We start from the raw sequence: 16,535 nt of genomic DNA, 5'->3' as shown, positions 1-16,535 counted from the left end.
CAGAAAGGCCATAATGGTCCTTAACAAATCAAACATAAACAAAACAAACAAAAGACTTCAAATAAATAATAAGCAGACTGTTCGTATCAATACTCCCTCCATAACCACTTTTTGTCCTCAAGAAGTGAGCTCGTTGAATTCGGGAAAACGCAGCCGTAAGTCATTAAGGTACTCCCACGTGGCGTCTTGTGTCGTCTGTCCCTTCTACCTTCATCGCTGCTCTATTACCCCTTTTTACCAACTTTCGGTCCAACACCCTCTCAGGTAGCAAGCTGAACCGCGACCCGTTTGGAAGAGGAACCACCTTGGACGGTGGCCCGCCTGCATCTTTAAGCAATGATACATGAAAAACAGGGTGAATCTGAGCTTCATCCAGTAGATCCAACCTGTTTCAAATTCTCTCTCGGTGCGGTGCTTGTCAGCTTGTTGTTTCATACAGTTTTGAGCCTTAAGTAGCGATTGCTTCAAGACCTTCATCGCGGCCTCTCGGTCCTGCATCATTTCATCAACCTCTTTATCGGTCGTGTCCTTGGGAATATAAGGGATATGCAGGGGAGGGCGATACCCATAAAGAGCCTCGAAAGGCCCCCAATGAAGAGTAGAATGTAGTGTTGTACCACCACTCAGCCAAGGCAACCCATTTAACCCACGTGTGGGGTCGTTCCATTACCATGCACCGTAAATACCCTTCCAAACACCTACTAACAACTTCCGTTTGCCCGTCGGTTTGTGGGTGGTAAGTAGGGGTGTTAATCGGGTCAACCCGATCGGGTTTCGGATTAATCGAGTCGGGTTAGTCGGGTTTTCCTTAAAAAATATCTAACCCACAACCCGACCCTATTAAGGTCCGGGTTAGTCGGGTTCGGGTTATTCGGGTTTCGGGTTAGTCGGGTTAATCGGGTTAACCATGTTACTTTATAATTTTAAGTTGTTTTTTGTGCTTGTAACTTATAGGTTGCGAAATTTCTCATTCCACTCAATTTTCAAATTATTTTACAAGTAATTGTCTTATAAATCATATATAGACCTGTAAACGAATCGAATCGACATGAATAAAGGCATGTCCGTGTTAGTTCATTTTACTTTTAACAAACACGACACTTAATCGAATAAATGTTTGTGTTCATGTTCGTTAGTTAAAAACAAAACATGTTCTTGTTCGTTTATTTAAAATCTAAATGAATAGTTCACAACCATAATTAAACAAAGATAAATGAACATGAAGGAACATATATGTACATACATTAACGAACACAAATATATATAAACAAACATAAATGAACGCATTTAAATAAATACAAACAAACAAATATAAAACATATTATGGTGATATAATTTATAGTGCTTATTTCACCATCATATTATTGTATTTAAAGTTAAGTATCACCACTAATCGGGTTATTCGGGTTAGCCCGAAACCCGACTTTTTTCCAAAAATAAACCCGAAGCCGACCCTATTAATAATTCGGGTTAACCCGAATAACCCGATTAATACTTTTTGACCCTATTTAACCCGACCCGAATTACCTTATTCGGGTTCGGGTCGGGTCGGATTAATCGGGTTCGGGTATTTTGAACACCCCTAGTGGTAAGCCGTGGACAATTTGGCAGAAACCCCTTGAAGCTTTAAAAATTCCATCCAAAATGAACTTAAAAACACCGGATCGCGGTCTGAGATAATCGAGTTAGGGCAACCGTGCAACTTATAAATGTTGTCAAGAAATACCTGGGCAACCTCCTTGGCTGAGAACGGGTGGCCAAGAACCATGAAGTGACCATATTTGGTGAGTCGATCCACTACCACGAATATTGTATCTTTCCCTTTAACCTTTGGTAATCCATCGATAAAATCCATCGAAACGTCGGTAAAAATAGTGTCGGGTATGGGGCAGGGGCTGCAATAGACCAGGCGTAGACACATTCTCGTGTTTGGCCCGCATGCATACGTCACAATTACGCACCACCTGGCGTACCCCTTTTGATACTCCTTTCCAAAAAAATAGCCCTTTTACCCTATGTGTTGTCGCCCTTACACCTGAGTGACCTCCCATCGGAGATTCGTGACAGATTTTGATGATTTCGGTTCGCAAGGGTACATCTCTGCCTACTATCATTCGGTTCCCTTTAGTTACCCATTTACCATTCCATGCAAACTTGGGTAGATTTTCTCTTGCTTTTAATTTTTTTATAATGGCTTGGACTTCTATATCATTATTTTGACTATTGATCACCCTCAGCAACAACAAGGGTTCTAACTGTGAGATGGCGGTGGCAAAGAGTGTGACCCCTTGGACCCTTGACAAGGCGTCGACCGCGACATTTTCCTTCCCTTTCTTGTACTCGATTGTATAATCATACCCCATAAGTTTTGCGAGCCATTTGTGTTGTAATGGAGTTGTAACATTTTGTGTCAAAAGGTGCTTTAAAATTTTCTGATCAGTACGGATAATAAACGGGCTAGTGATAAGGTAGTAATGCCATTGTTTCACCGCCATCATGATTGCGAATAACTCTTTCTCATATACCGATAGCTCACTTTGTTTTGGAGAGAAAGCTTTACTTAAAAAAGAAATTGGGTGACACTCTTGCATTAAGACTGCCCCTAAGCCACCCGCCGACGTGTCGGTTTCGACCACAAATTGTTTACTTGGATTGGGCAAGGACAGAACCGGGGCCGAGGACAACGCTCCTTTAAGTTGATCGAAAGCGTATTGTGCTTCCTCTCCCCATCGAAACGCATCTTTTTTAAGCCAATCAGTAAGTGGTTTTGCAATTACACCGAACGACCTGATGAAACGCCGGTAGTACCCAGCTAAACCCAAAAACCCACGGAGCTGTTTAAGGTTCTTCGGGGTAGACCATTATTGAACCGCCTCTATCTTGTTCGGGTCCGTTTTAACCCCTTCTGCAGATATAATATGGCCTAAGTACCCGACCGCTCGTCCTCCGAATACACATTTGGATTCTTTAGCAAACAATTTATTTTCTTTCATAATAGATAAAACTTGATGTAGGTGTTGGAGGTGTTGATCCTCACTACAACTATATATTAGTATATCATCAAAAAACACTAAAACTCCCTTACGTAACATGGGCCGAAAAACGTGGCTCATCAGGGCTTGAAACGTAGCCGGTGCGTTTGTAAGACCAAAAGGCATAACGAGAAATTCATAGTGACCCTCATGTGTCCAAAATGCCGTTTTGTGAACATCCCTAGGGCCATTCGAACTTGGTAATACCCCGAGCGTAAGTCCAATTTCGAGAAAAACGTAGCCCCACCTAGTTCGTCTAATAATTCTTCAATAAAAGGAATGGGAAACTTATCTTTGATCGTTGCCTCGTTAAGCCGGTGGTAATCCATGCACATCCGCCATTGCCCGTCTTTCTTCTTAACCAAAACCACTGGTGCTGCAAATGAGCTTTGACTGTTACGAATAATTCCAGAATCCAAAAGTTTCCGAGTGGTTTTTTCTATAACATCTTTTTGCACGGCGGGATACCGGTAAGGTCGTTGGCTAATCGGCTCAGTACCGTCCTTAAGGACGATGTGATGGTCAAAGAGACGTGCAGGTGGCAGCCCCTTCGGTGTCTGAAATACTGAAGGACCGAACAATATTCATCCAAGGGAGATTCTCATGTTTTTGGTTCGGGTCACATAGTATCTTGGATTGGTAGATGGTTTCATGTTCTGAGGTTGCTAGGTGAAGGCTTAACAATTGTATTGACCCGTCTTTCGAGTGTTTATGCATTAGTTCTTCCACTTTTTCTACCGAACAAACCGAAACTTTATTATTCTGTAGCCCTTTTAATTCATAAGGTTTGCCTTCGACTTCGAACCGCATAGTCATTTTTTGAAAGTTCCAAAGGATGTCATGTAGTGGGAGGAGCCATTGTACACCCAATATCATATCATAATTCTCTAAAGCAAGAAGTAACACCTCTGTGGTAAACCAATGACCTTCATTGAAAATCCGTACACATTTGTGTGCAACTAAGTTTATTTCCCCCCGCTACGCCAACATTAATCGGTGGAATGTCCTTCACTGCGCATTGCAATCTTTTGGCCAGCCGAGTGCAATAAAATTGTGGGTCGACCCCGAATCGATAAGGATGTGAAGTTGGCGAGTACCCATCGAACCCTGAACACGCATAGTGGAGCAGGAAGGAAGGCCCGTCAATGCATGAATAGATATTTGGTGTTCTTTTTCTTCCTCTTCGGTTACCGCTTCCTCGACATTTATCTCATCCTCATCCTCGACTTCGATGATATACACCTGGTTCCTATTCCGGGCACATTTATGCCCCGGTACAAATTTTTCCGTACACCAAAAACACTCCCCTTTCGCCCGTTTTTGTTCCAACTCCTTACTCGTGAGACGACGTGACCCCCCGTTGGTTTAAAAGTTGTCGATGTCGACCTATTAGGAGTAGGCCAAATAGGTAATTTGGTTGCATTTACAGGAGGAATAATCCTTGCATTAGTGTTGTTCCTTGCACTTGTTACACCCCCTTTCACAGTTTTGAGTTTCCCTTCTAATGTTTCAGTATTAATTGTTTGGATCTTAGCTAACCCATAAGCTTCATGTAGGGTACACGGTTTAAACATCTTAACCGGGCCCCTAATTTCTTGCATAAGACCTTTAAGATAAAGACTAACATCTTGTGTTTCGCTCAAGTTTACCTTGTTTAGTAGTGAATCAAATGACAAATTGTATGCATGAAGTGCCTCAATAGTGAGATCCTTTTGAGTGAGGGAGGCGATCTCTTCCAATGGATCCTCGAACATGGCATTGGAGAACCTGCTCGAGATAGCCCGAACATAATCATCCCACGGAACCTCCACAACGGTAGCCTTACGAGTGCGCATAAAAGACCGATGCCATTGTATAGCATCCCCTTCTAAATGGACAACCGCACACCTGAGCTTCATCTCTGTTGGCGTTTCATCAAGTTCAAAAAAATGCTCATAACGATAAACACACGCCTCCACATCTTCCCCGGAGAACTTGGGGAATTCAACTTTTCCAACCCACATGGGTCTGGTACCTTTTGAGTCAGCATCAGCAAAAGAGAATGACGAACCCAAGCTATCTTCGCCAGCCTTTGGGCTGCCAGTGCTCGATTTCTCCTTAACCACTTTGAGTATCTCTTCATGTTGTTTCATCAGAACGGATAAGGAACCTTGGATCTCCGAGATTGCCTTGTCATGCTCCTTGAGAGTTTTGTCAACATCCTGATTGCGAGTGTTTGTCATGATAACGAGAGTCCGACAGGTGATCGGAACGGCTCTGATACCCTTGATAGGGTAACAAATAAGAAAGCTAAGAGATATGAAGGAAGCCAAATTTTCTTGATACCCAGACAATGACGGCAGTTAGGTTTATAACAAATCACAAATAACCAAAGTTCCAAACAACACCCTAATCAAAACAGAAAGGCCATAATGGTCCTTAACAAATCAAACATAAACAAAACAAACAAAAGACTTCAAATAAATAAACTAAGCAGACTGTTCGTATCAGAAGTACATATGTTGTCAAACGTTTCGTTATTTTCCCTATACCATAACCATACCCAGTAAAATCCCACCTATAGCGAAGCTATTGGTAGGGTCCTGGGAGAGTAAGATGTAGACAAACCATACCCATATCCCGAGAAATAACACATGCATTGCATACAAAGCTTAATGCCAGTGTCAGTGTGCTAGTGATGGTTTCCAAACTGCATAAATAGAAAGTCACTAGCAACATACTGACAGCATACGAACTTGCTTGCTTATGCCGTTATTTTCACTAATAGTATTAAATTTTTTATGTTGGGTTTTTAAAAACGATCATTTTGTACTTACAAAAAGAATTGTGAAAATTATACATATTGTCTTTTAGTTGTAATCAAATTTTGTCCTTTAATTGTAAGGCAATATGTTCAGTTTTAAGAAAACAAACATAAAAAGTTAACACCAGTTAGTGTAAAGGACGAAAAGTGTGAAAACGTATGAACTTTAGACACGTTTTTTGTACGTATTGAAGGACAAGAGCTACAAGCTACTTCATACATAAAGGACAAAAACTGTAAATTACCTTAAATTTTTTATGTTAAATTGGAATTTCTATTTTTATAGATGAGATAAGATAAGATAAGAAAAGATCGGATTTTGTACAAAATGCTTCTTGCAGCTGCAAGTGTATTAATACCTAGATTGTAGTATGAAATTACGGATGTAATTCCTCTACTTTGTTCGATATTTTTGGCAAATCAAGGGGCCGGTGAAGCTGCTAAAGTAGGACGACAATCAGTTTGGGTGACTGGACTTATATCGTTGAAAGCAAATATTGTTTGTTTTCTACTTTAAAACAAAATTGTAACACTTGTCAAAATGTTCACATATATTTTATGTGGTTTAAATTGATGAGTTTCAGCCAGATGACCAAAATATCCCTTGACAAAAAGTATATTTTTGGCCTATAAGTCATTGACTGCAACACGTCGTGCAGAACGATTAAGATCCTGTTTTGGAGGGAGGGAAAGAGGCGGAAAAAATAATCGCTGAAGCGTACTCAGCTCTTCTTCTTGCATGCTCCACTGCATATACATGTTTTATGACTTTTGACAGTAAAAGACTAAAAACATATGTAATGCCATCACAGAATGTCTTCCAAACCGCAAGACAAGCACAATATATTATTACAAAAGGTTAAACGAAAACAAGTTTCTGTCTTTTAGATTGAAATTGAAAAGATTGAAATTAACTCAAGATCATTACATTATTTGTTGAATGACTAATGTTTGTAGCGATTGAGAAAGTTGAGTATGAGTTTATTAACTTGTTCGGGAAACTGTTCATGAACGAAATGAGAACCTTCAGCCAAATATACAGTTTCGAGGTTGGGTACATATTTTTTCACCTCCCCATTCCTTATGTATTCCGCAGTTCCAGGTAACCCGAACACAAAATCTTTCTCGCCCATGATTAATAGTGTTGGAGCTTCTATTTTCAAATCTTGTTTAGGAACTTCACCTTTGCTGTTTAGAATCCTACAAAAGAAAACGGGTCAAAGGTCAAACAATTAAAAAGGCGCACTATTAAAAAAGACTGAACGCGTTACCTTTAAAAATATTAAAAGGTTTACGTAAAAAAAAAAGTGTCGGCAGGTCAACAGTCAACCCAACTCATTTTAACCCGAACCCGTTTTGACATTTTACCTATAAGGAACTTTGAGCAGAGTTTGAAATCCCGACTTCTGATACAAATCCCCATACACCGCAAGGTCATCCTCTGTGAACCAAGAGGGTAAAGGAGTCGACGGGTCAACCAAATCCATTATCTCTTGGTTTTCATTCGCTATCGGTATCTCACATCTAGAGAAAATAATATAAATGTTCTTCACCGCTGTTTTAGCATCAAACCGGCCAAAATCAGCTTCGGCTCTTCCAGGTAGGTTCCTGTAAATATTCGTCGTTTCAAATATCCTTAATGTCACACGACCCGTATGGAATGTAAACTGAATACGTAAATTATACCTTCCATCGGTTAATGTAGTAGCCTTCTGGGAGGGATTGATGAGCCCCGGAACCAGGGGGCGAAAAGCCACACCGAGTGATACGACACTGACAACTTTCTGTGGGTGGAAAAGGGCGAATATGTAGCCAACCATTGATCCAAAATCTTTACCAACAATAAACACCTGAAATTTTCACAGAAATATTATTTGGTTATAGCAGTTTTAAAGAAACACCATTGACATACTAATATACTATCACTATGCATGCACCATTGACAAGTCATACATGCTGTTAGGCTTGTTAACGAACCGAACGAACACGAATGTATAAGAACACAAATGGACTTTACATCCAAATGATTATTCCAGTATTTGAGTTTAACTGTCTTAAAATACGAAAATCAGTTTGATTTAAAATTAATAACTAAATAATTTGGATGAACAATTACATAAACGCAAAAGAACAAATGAACAAGTATAATAAAAACGTGAATTAACGAACGAGACATGTTCATGTCCGTTCGTTTAGTTAATGAACAAAAAAATTTGTTCACGTTTGTTCAATTACTAATATGAACAAATATAGATGAACAGTTCATGAACACTTCACCTGAACGTTCTATTCATTTATGAACGGTTAAAACCTAACTGATTAATTAAAACCAGTTTTCATATCCAAACATGATTATATTTTTTTATAAAAACCAGTTTCTAATCCGAACCGGTTTAGGCTGATCTAGTTATGACTTTCTTTGACTCGACCCAAACCGGTTTTATCCGGTTTAGTAACACTACCAAAGAGGGGTATTCAGTATTCGAATCGGACTCGAAATTCGATTCGACTTGCATTCGAATTTGAAGGTTAATTTTATTTAAATAATTCGAATTCGATTTTGTTATCGAATACGAATTTGGGATTTTAATGCTGATTAGAAATTCGAATTAAAATTATACGTTTTATTTAATTAATAAATATACATATTTATGAAAATATAAATTAGTTTTTTAAGTTCAAAAAACTAAAAATTGAAAGCTTATCATTTTAGTTATCTATCTATAATATATATAAACGAAAACATAAAAATCTTACGTGTCGCGATGTGGTCGCTCCCCTTTTTTTGGAGTCACCAGATTTTCCTGATTTTTAAATGGAAACTTCTCATGCATTTGAACCGAATTCATGGGTATGGGTCTTACCAAACTCAGATATTCCTTAAACGGGTTATAATATCTCAATAAGTATTCTCACCAAATTATTGATGTAAAAATCCTATAAAATAGGATATAATAAAAATTAATATCTTATTTATTTTAAAAAAGATATAAATATTATTTAAATTAAAAAACCAATTTTATAGTAAAAAAAATAAACGGTTCTTGGGTCTCATCAAACCATAAGTATATTATTAACTTTCATAAATTATTTATAATTAAAAAAACCAATTTTATAGTAAAAAAAATAAACGGGTCTTGGTCTCATCAAAATCATATAGCTTTTAAACCGGGTTATAATATCTCATTTATTTGTGAAACAATTTATTATCAAGCCATAACTATATTATTAACTTTCATACAATAAAAAAATATAAATTCAAAAAATAAATATATATTAGAACAAACAATATAAAACCATCCCGTAATACGGGGGATAAAAACTAGTTAATATATGTAATTGGAAGTTCTAAAGACTTGTGCTTTTGTTGTTAACAAACTAAAATTTGTACCGGTTTTTAAATTGCATTTGAAGTAGACTTTTTTTTAACAGAGAATCCACTCGAATTCGAATTTAAATCTCGAATTAAATTTCGAATTAGCTATTTTGAACTCGATTTTTTTTTAATTAAAAATTTGCTTTCTCATTAAAATAAAAAATGATTGTAATAAAGTGACAGAAAAACTGGCAACAAGCTGTAGCGCAACCCCTTTTGAATAACGAAGCCGATCCTACTAATGACGAAGCTTTGGAATTTAGGAGCCGAATTCGAATCGAATCGAATTTGTTGAATAATTCGAATCCAGCTGCAAAATTCCAAAATTCGAATAATTCGATTCGCATAAATCAAATATTCAATTAGTTGAACACCCCAACTACCAAATTCACAAATTTGAAATATTACAACCTTAGAAACAGCAAGAGAATCCAGAATGGAGGCAGTATCTTTAACAAAATCAAAGAAGGAAGTCTTCTCAGGTTCTGAAGGGATTTCGGACAGTCCGTGTCCTCTGTAATCGGGTGCAATGGCTCTAAAACCGGCGTTTGCGACCGCGATCATTTGATGGCGCCATGTGTACCATATCTCCGGGAATCCGTGGAGGAAAACGACCGCTGGCGACGACTCGGATCCAATCTCAGCTACATGGAGCTTGAGACCGTTGAGTTGAATGTAATTGTGCTTAATTTGATCCATTATTTCATGCAGTGTGTGTTGAAACTAAGTTTGAAGTGAGAGTAATATATTGGATTAGTTAACGTTGGTTACTTGTTGACTATCTAATGTTTACTCTTTTTAAATATTGTACAGGAAAAAGGACATAACCAGTTTTAAGATAATTTAAATTATGAAGTTGTAAATTACTTTATTTTCGACTGGTCAATTTCTAGAAACATTTAAACTAAAAAATGGTAACATCGTAAGCCAGGCGTCAGCCACATGTTTCACGAATATATGATAAAACTATGCTACTTACAAGTATAAAATACGGGTTATAATAAATAAATTTATTTAAATAATAATACAATAAACATGTTTAATATATATTTTTATCTTTATTATATATAACACATCAAATAAGGGCAAATTAAGACACTATATTTTCAGGGATTTACAACTTATTATACATTAGGTACATGTTTAAGTAGGGATAGATTTGTCTTTTATACACATAGCACCCACGTTTATTTGATTTGTATAAACATAATTACAAGTATAGTACCTCAACTTTGTTTAAGTTTTGTGAATTTAAGAATTAGTTACAACTTTAACCCCTTATGATTATCCATTTTTTACTCTAATTTTATTCTTTTTAATTTTCTTCATATATGTTTTACAAAAATATGATTAACAAAAATCTGAACATACCTATTTAAACGAGCATATTTTTGTCAACGTTTCAATATAATTTTTTTTCAAAACAGATCGACGGTTTAAAATGTACAAGTCATTACTACATGAATGTACAAGTTTTTTAAAGAACAAATGTTTATAATATCATGTTTTCATATAACTACATATTTAATCCTTTAACTTTTTAACTTTTTAAAATTCAAAATATAAATAATACTTACAACTTTGACCCCTCATGTTTATCCAAATATTACTCAACTTTAATTTCTTTTCCTTCTTATACGTTTAATAAAAACGTGATTAAAAGTATTCAAGTTATCTAAACATTTAAAATAATTAATGAACGTGAGTCATGCTCGGTATGAAGTTCGAGTCGAGCTAGCCTTGGCTTTGCGTGCTAACAACCTTAAGTATTGTTTCCCGCTACATCGTGCGGGCACCTGACTAGTAAAGATATAACATATGGTAAAATAAATTACACAATATACAAATGGAAATAAAAAATTAGTGAAAATTTATAAATTTTTAAATATTTCTTTGTATATAATATTTGTAATTTTATTTGTAATGTTATCTTTCATATTAAAATTAGTAGTTTCACTTTGTTTTTAGTTTCAACTCTAGATAATGGAATACATAGGTTATCATGTGTTAAAACATGTTGTCTCAAACACAAACAACTGTCTAAAGTAATTGGTCTTTTCTTTTATTAATCTTAATTGCAAAACAATCATAAAACAAAAAAAGTTCTTTGAAATTTGAATTTAATTATTTTATCTAAATCAACGTGAAAATTCGTTACTTATAAAAGCTTAATGCTAATAACTAAATACAATATATTTATATGAAACTAAATAATAGATTGATGTTGGTATTAAATTTTTTAAACCAAGAAATAATTAGTAAAAAGAGAAAATAATAGATTAAAAAGAAACAAAAATAAATATAAAACCATTAATAAGAAAAGGAAATTTACATTTAATATGGGAAAGAGGCGGAAAAATTTTGTAAGTATCACTCATGTGTGATGACATATGACATTAAGAAATCTGTGTAGAAAACGGGTTTGAATAAATAAATTTATTAAATAATAACACAATATGAAATAAAAAAAATGTGTTCAAAAGATATAATGATATAATATATGGTAGAATACATTACACATTACACAATATGAAAATAAAAAGTTGTTGAAAATTCGTAAATCTTTAAATATTTTTTTGTATACAATATTTGTAATTTTAACCTCCATATCAAATTAGTAGTTTCACTTTGTTTTTGCTTTCAACTTTAAATAATAAAACAAATAATTTACCATGCGTTAAAATAAGTTGTCTAAAAAACAAATCAATCATCTATATTGACTGACCTTAATATTTATTAATCATCATTGCAAAACAAACATAAAGTGAAAAATTCCTTATTTGAAAATTGAAACTAAGGGGTGTTTGTGATTCCTTATTTTACCTCCTTATAACTTTTCATTAAGTTAATAAGTTACAATATTGTAACTTATGAAAATTTTCCTCTCACAATATAAGCAATCCCAAACACCTTATTACTTTTCAAAAGGCCAGTAAGTTATAAGTTGGTGAAAATAAGCAATCCCAAACACCCCCTAACTATTTTATCTAAATCAACATGAAAATTATAATATATATTCCCTCGTCTCATTAAAAGTGTCATGGTTTGAAAAACATAAATTTAAAATTAGATTGAATTATTACTTTTTTTGCTTACCAAATTACAATAATGTCCTTGGAAACTGGGTCCATCAATATTGTTTATTAATGTTAGTTGTGTGTGTTTGATGGTAAACTTGAAAATTGGCTAATAAAATTTGAAAGTGGACATTTGAAATGAGACAAACAAAAAAGAAAATATGAACATTTTTAGTGGGACGAAGGGAGTAAAAGCTTAATATTAATAACTAATACAGTATATTTATATAAAACTAAATAATATATTTATGTTGGTATTAATTTTTTAAATTAAAAAATAATTATTAAAAAGAGAAAATAATAGATTGAAAAGAAAAAGTTAAATATAAAACTATTAATAAAAAAGAGAAATGTGTTTAATAAGAGAGAGAGAGAGATGAAAATTTTTTATAAGAATATATCATGTTACATCGAGAAACATTTATTTATTATATAGTATAGATATTTTAGTATTTATTATTTGAGTCTTTTATTATAAAAATACTAGGTTTATCCTTCGTATTACGGGGGTTGTTTTTCGTTATATATATTATACACATTATTTTAATTTTATTTATAGTAAGGAAATTAATAATATACTTAGCGTTTGATGATGAAAATGTTTCACAAATAAATGAGATGTTATAACCCGTTTAAAAGCTATTGGGTATGATGAGACCCATGACCCGCTTATTTTTTGTACTATAAAATTGTTTATTAATTATAAATTTATATCTATTTTTAAAATTGTATTTTAATTTTTAGTATGTCCCTATTTTATAGTATTTTCATATAAAATATTTGATAGATTAATTTTTAATATAATGAGATTTTATAACCCGTTAATCGTCGTGGAGGAAAAATCGGACTATTCGAGGGAGCTTGTGTGGGTAAAACAATACTCAATTACTCATTATGGAATTGATTAACAATATTGACAAAGCTCACAGAGGCGTATCTGTATTTGGCGGAGTCGGTGAACAGACTCGTGAAGGAAATGATCTTTACATGGAAACGAAATGATCTGGGTAATTAATGAGCAAAATATTAGTAGTACAATTTTGTGCCTTAAGAATCAACTATAACACTCAGAAATACCAACGGAAAATGAGTGTGTTGATCAGCAACATATGTACAAGAAAAGAAATGTCTGGTACTAGTAATAAGATGTTATTCAACTCACACCACTAAAACCTAAAAGAAAATAATTCTAAGGTTCATAGACAAATCACAAATATTACTTCCGGCTTTAAGTTCTTTAAGGAGAAGTCTCATTGCAAAAATATGTCATTAGATTAGGCATAAGCAACAAGACTATCCATAATTCAAAATAACAACTGGCTAAAATTAATAATTGTATACTAATGATATTTAGGTCTGTTAATCCTAATATTCTCATTAACACATAATTGGTTGAGTCTAGTTCTATATGTTTACCCGAAATTAACAAATAACTAACATGAGTGTTGCTGACAAATTTAAATGTTAAGGTTATTAGAACCATGATAAACTGTCTTCTAATTACGCTTTATGATACCTTAAATATTCTGGAGATTAATCAGAATTTAGTATCAATACTTAAGCTACATTATGACATTTATGAGGTTTGCATAACCAATATAAAGTCACTATTACCTTAAACTCTTATATTATTTGTTATCAATATTTGGATTGAAACATTAATAAAATAGAACTATATGATACTGTATACATTCATAACTTTTGTTATCATGCAATTAAAAAATTTACCAAAAGACAAATAGATTCATCCATTAAAACCAAAATTCATGAGAAATCATGACATAGTTGATGAGGGTGTTTTTTCATATATTCTTATTCTTAATGATTTTAAATCATGTGGTAGATGCCCTAAACATTACTTGACTTAAGAATTAAGTATGAGTCCACCAGAAGTTATATTTCACTTACATACGTGGAACTTATTCAAACGGAATATTCAGACATAATTATTTATAATTTAAAAAGCTATTACTTGTATCTAACATGTCTTTTATGGTCCATGATTTTAAGAGATCCATTCATATATACGTAATACGATTTCTTCTAAATATGTCCCTAAATTTATTATGACATCTGGACGTGAATGAAATCAAATCAAGTCTAACATATATATGACAGATTCCCACATCACATATATCATTGAAACTTCGATCTCTTGTATTTTCCTAGAGATATTAAAGATCAGTGGCATCCTTAAGTGTCTCAATCATAAATTACAAGATTTGCAAGAGGTGAGGGAGTGAAAACTTAATATTATCTCAATTACACCTCTTGTATAAGACACTGCTCTATCACTTGGATATTATAGATCTCAGAGATACTCCTTACACATGTAACAAACAATTCTGTTCTACTTTAGAGGATAATATGAATACATAGATTATTTCCTTATGCTTTATTAAGTAGAAGCCTTATATAAGTTCAAGTCTATACTCGTTTAGATATTACTTAAAATTGCAACACATTAGATTAATGTGAAGCATCTAAAAGAGTACTAAGATATATTTAAAGGAAATGAGAGACTATAATTTTAAAGAAGAACTGAGAATTCAAACCGTTAGATTACTCTAAACTTTGTCATATTCAGATATAAAATGTAATTTTTGGGATATATTCTTATGTTAGTAGATAAATCTATCTCATGAGTGAGTCATAATGAACTGATAACAACAATCTAAGTTATAATGACATAATGTGTTGATTAATCACAACGCAATTAGCAATAAATGTTGTTGAAAATTTATCAGTGTACTCATAAGTTTATTAACTCCATATAAATTATATATTGAAGATTTATTGTGATAAAGTTAACTACCATGTTTTCTCAAACAGTAATAGTTCAAAAAGTGCTGCATTAAAATTTCGATATGAAATTGATTATTCGTTTATGAACGAATTGAAATTGAGGAATCTAAATTTTCGTATCGAATACATTCATGATATGCTTAAGGATCAATAAATAAAAGTCTCTCCCATAAATATTATGAAAGCGCTTATAATAATGACGGGTTATTGATAACTATGCGCAACTGCATATCATACTATGAATGATTAACTATTAAATTTCCTCATCAGTTTTGATTTTGTACGTTTCTTAATATGTTCTGCATGCATAATGACATATAGACGAATTAATATACAAATCAAATGTTCTGAAGGCCTTACTTGAAAATTTTGATCATAACTACTTAGGTTTTAAAGGAATATGATAAATTTGCTAAATTGGATGGAATGTGTGACCTTACTCGTGTAATGGTGGAACCGGAAAGCACACCAATTTTTCTTTGGTTTATGGAATATTGAAGCAAGCGTTGGTTTTATAAGTTGCAACCGTAACTGTTGAAAGTTATTTTTCTAAATAAAGCTTATCAAAACGGATTTGCGCAATTGAATGAGTGATGAGTATTTGAACAATGTTTTAATTTGTGTGGTCCGAAGAGGAGAAATCTACATCTTATGTGTTTAAACTTATTTATTATCGTGTTTCTGTTTCGTTTGCATTGTATGAAATACGAAAAAATGTAAGATTAAATATATAATATATTTATATTTATATATGGCTATTATAATCATTTATATTATAATTTATCAAAGTATTAATTATACCTTATTATATATTAGTTTGGTAATTGTTGATGGACCATATTACCCTTACTAGCTAATAAAGGCTTTCCCCTTGGATGTATATATAAAGAGATAAATATTAACATCATAACATAATCACACACACATAACAATTTTGTGTGCCTCCTCTCTCCTAAAACCGGGTTCCTCTCAAGAACCCTAACACCATCCTTAACTATACATCCTAAGGGGGAATTTGGCCAAGCTGACAACCATGCCGGCTACATCCTTCTTTGTTGTGGTTACTACTCTCATTGTTGTAACAGGTTTATAGGTTTAATATTTATCACATTTTTCATTGCTTACATGAATAACTGATCAACAAAAAAAATTAAAATGTTACACATGAAAATGATGTCTAAATTAAAACGTTACACATTTAAGTGATGTCTAGATACGCCAGTATAGATCACTAAGTTGTAAATAACCTTTTTTTTATAGGTAAAATGGTCTAAGTTGAGGGCTTTTTGTATAGTTAAATCATATGTTTATTATTAAGAAGTTAAGTTTATATATAAACTATTTAAAAAATTACCCTAAACTTTGAAGTCTTATTGTAAAATTCAATGAATTCAAAAGCTACCTTTACTATATCAACTTATTAACTTTCTATTATATAATTC

The 16,535-nt window shown here is 33.4% G+C and overlaps 1 pseudogene across 1 annotated transcript; it reads right to left on the bottom strand.

Annotated features, from left to right (window-relative positions):
* Window positions 1-6,779: 6,779 nt before the first annotated feature.
* On the bottom strand, window positions 6,780-9,910 carry LOC143635003 (epoxide hydrolase 3-like; annotated as a pseudogene). The gene is made up of 4 exons (XR_013153978.1): window positions 9,623-9,910; window positions 7,511-7,685; window positions 7,204-7,443; window positions 6,780-7,035 (listed from the first exon to the last, which is right to left on the bottom strand). The product of XR_013153978.1 is annotated as an epoxide hydrolase 3-like (transcript).
* Window positions 9,911-16,535: the final 6,625 nt, after the last annotated feature.

Source organism: Bidens hawaiensis, unplaced genomic scaffold (assembly GCF_021521415.1).
Source record: "Bidens hawaiensis isolate Kalapana, Puna unplaced genomic scaffold, B.hawaiensis_p1.1 tig00007372_1, whole genome shotgun sequence".
NCBI classification, from domain to species: domain Eukaryota; kingdom Viridiplantae; phylum Streptophyta; class Magnoliopsida; order Asterales; family Asteraceae; genus Bidens; species Bidens hawaiensis.
Note: the sequence above shows the minus strand (reverse complement) of the source record. Positions and strands in the feature narration are given on the sequence as shown.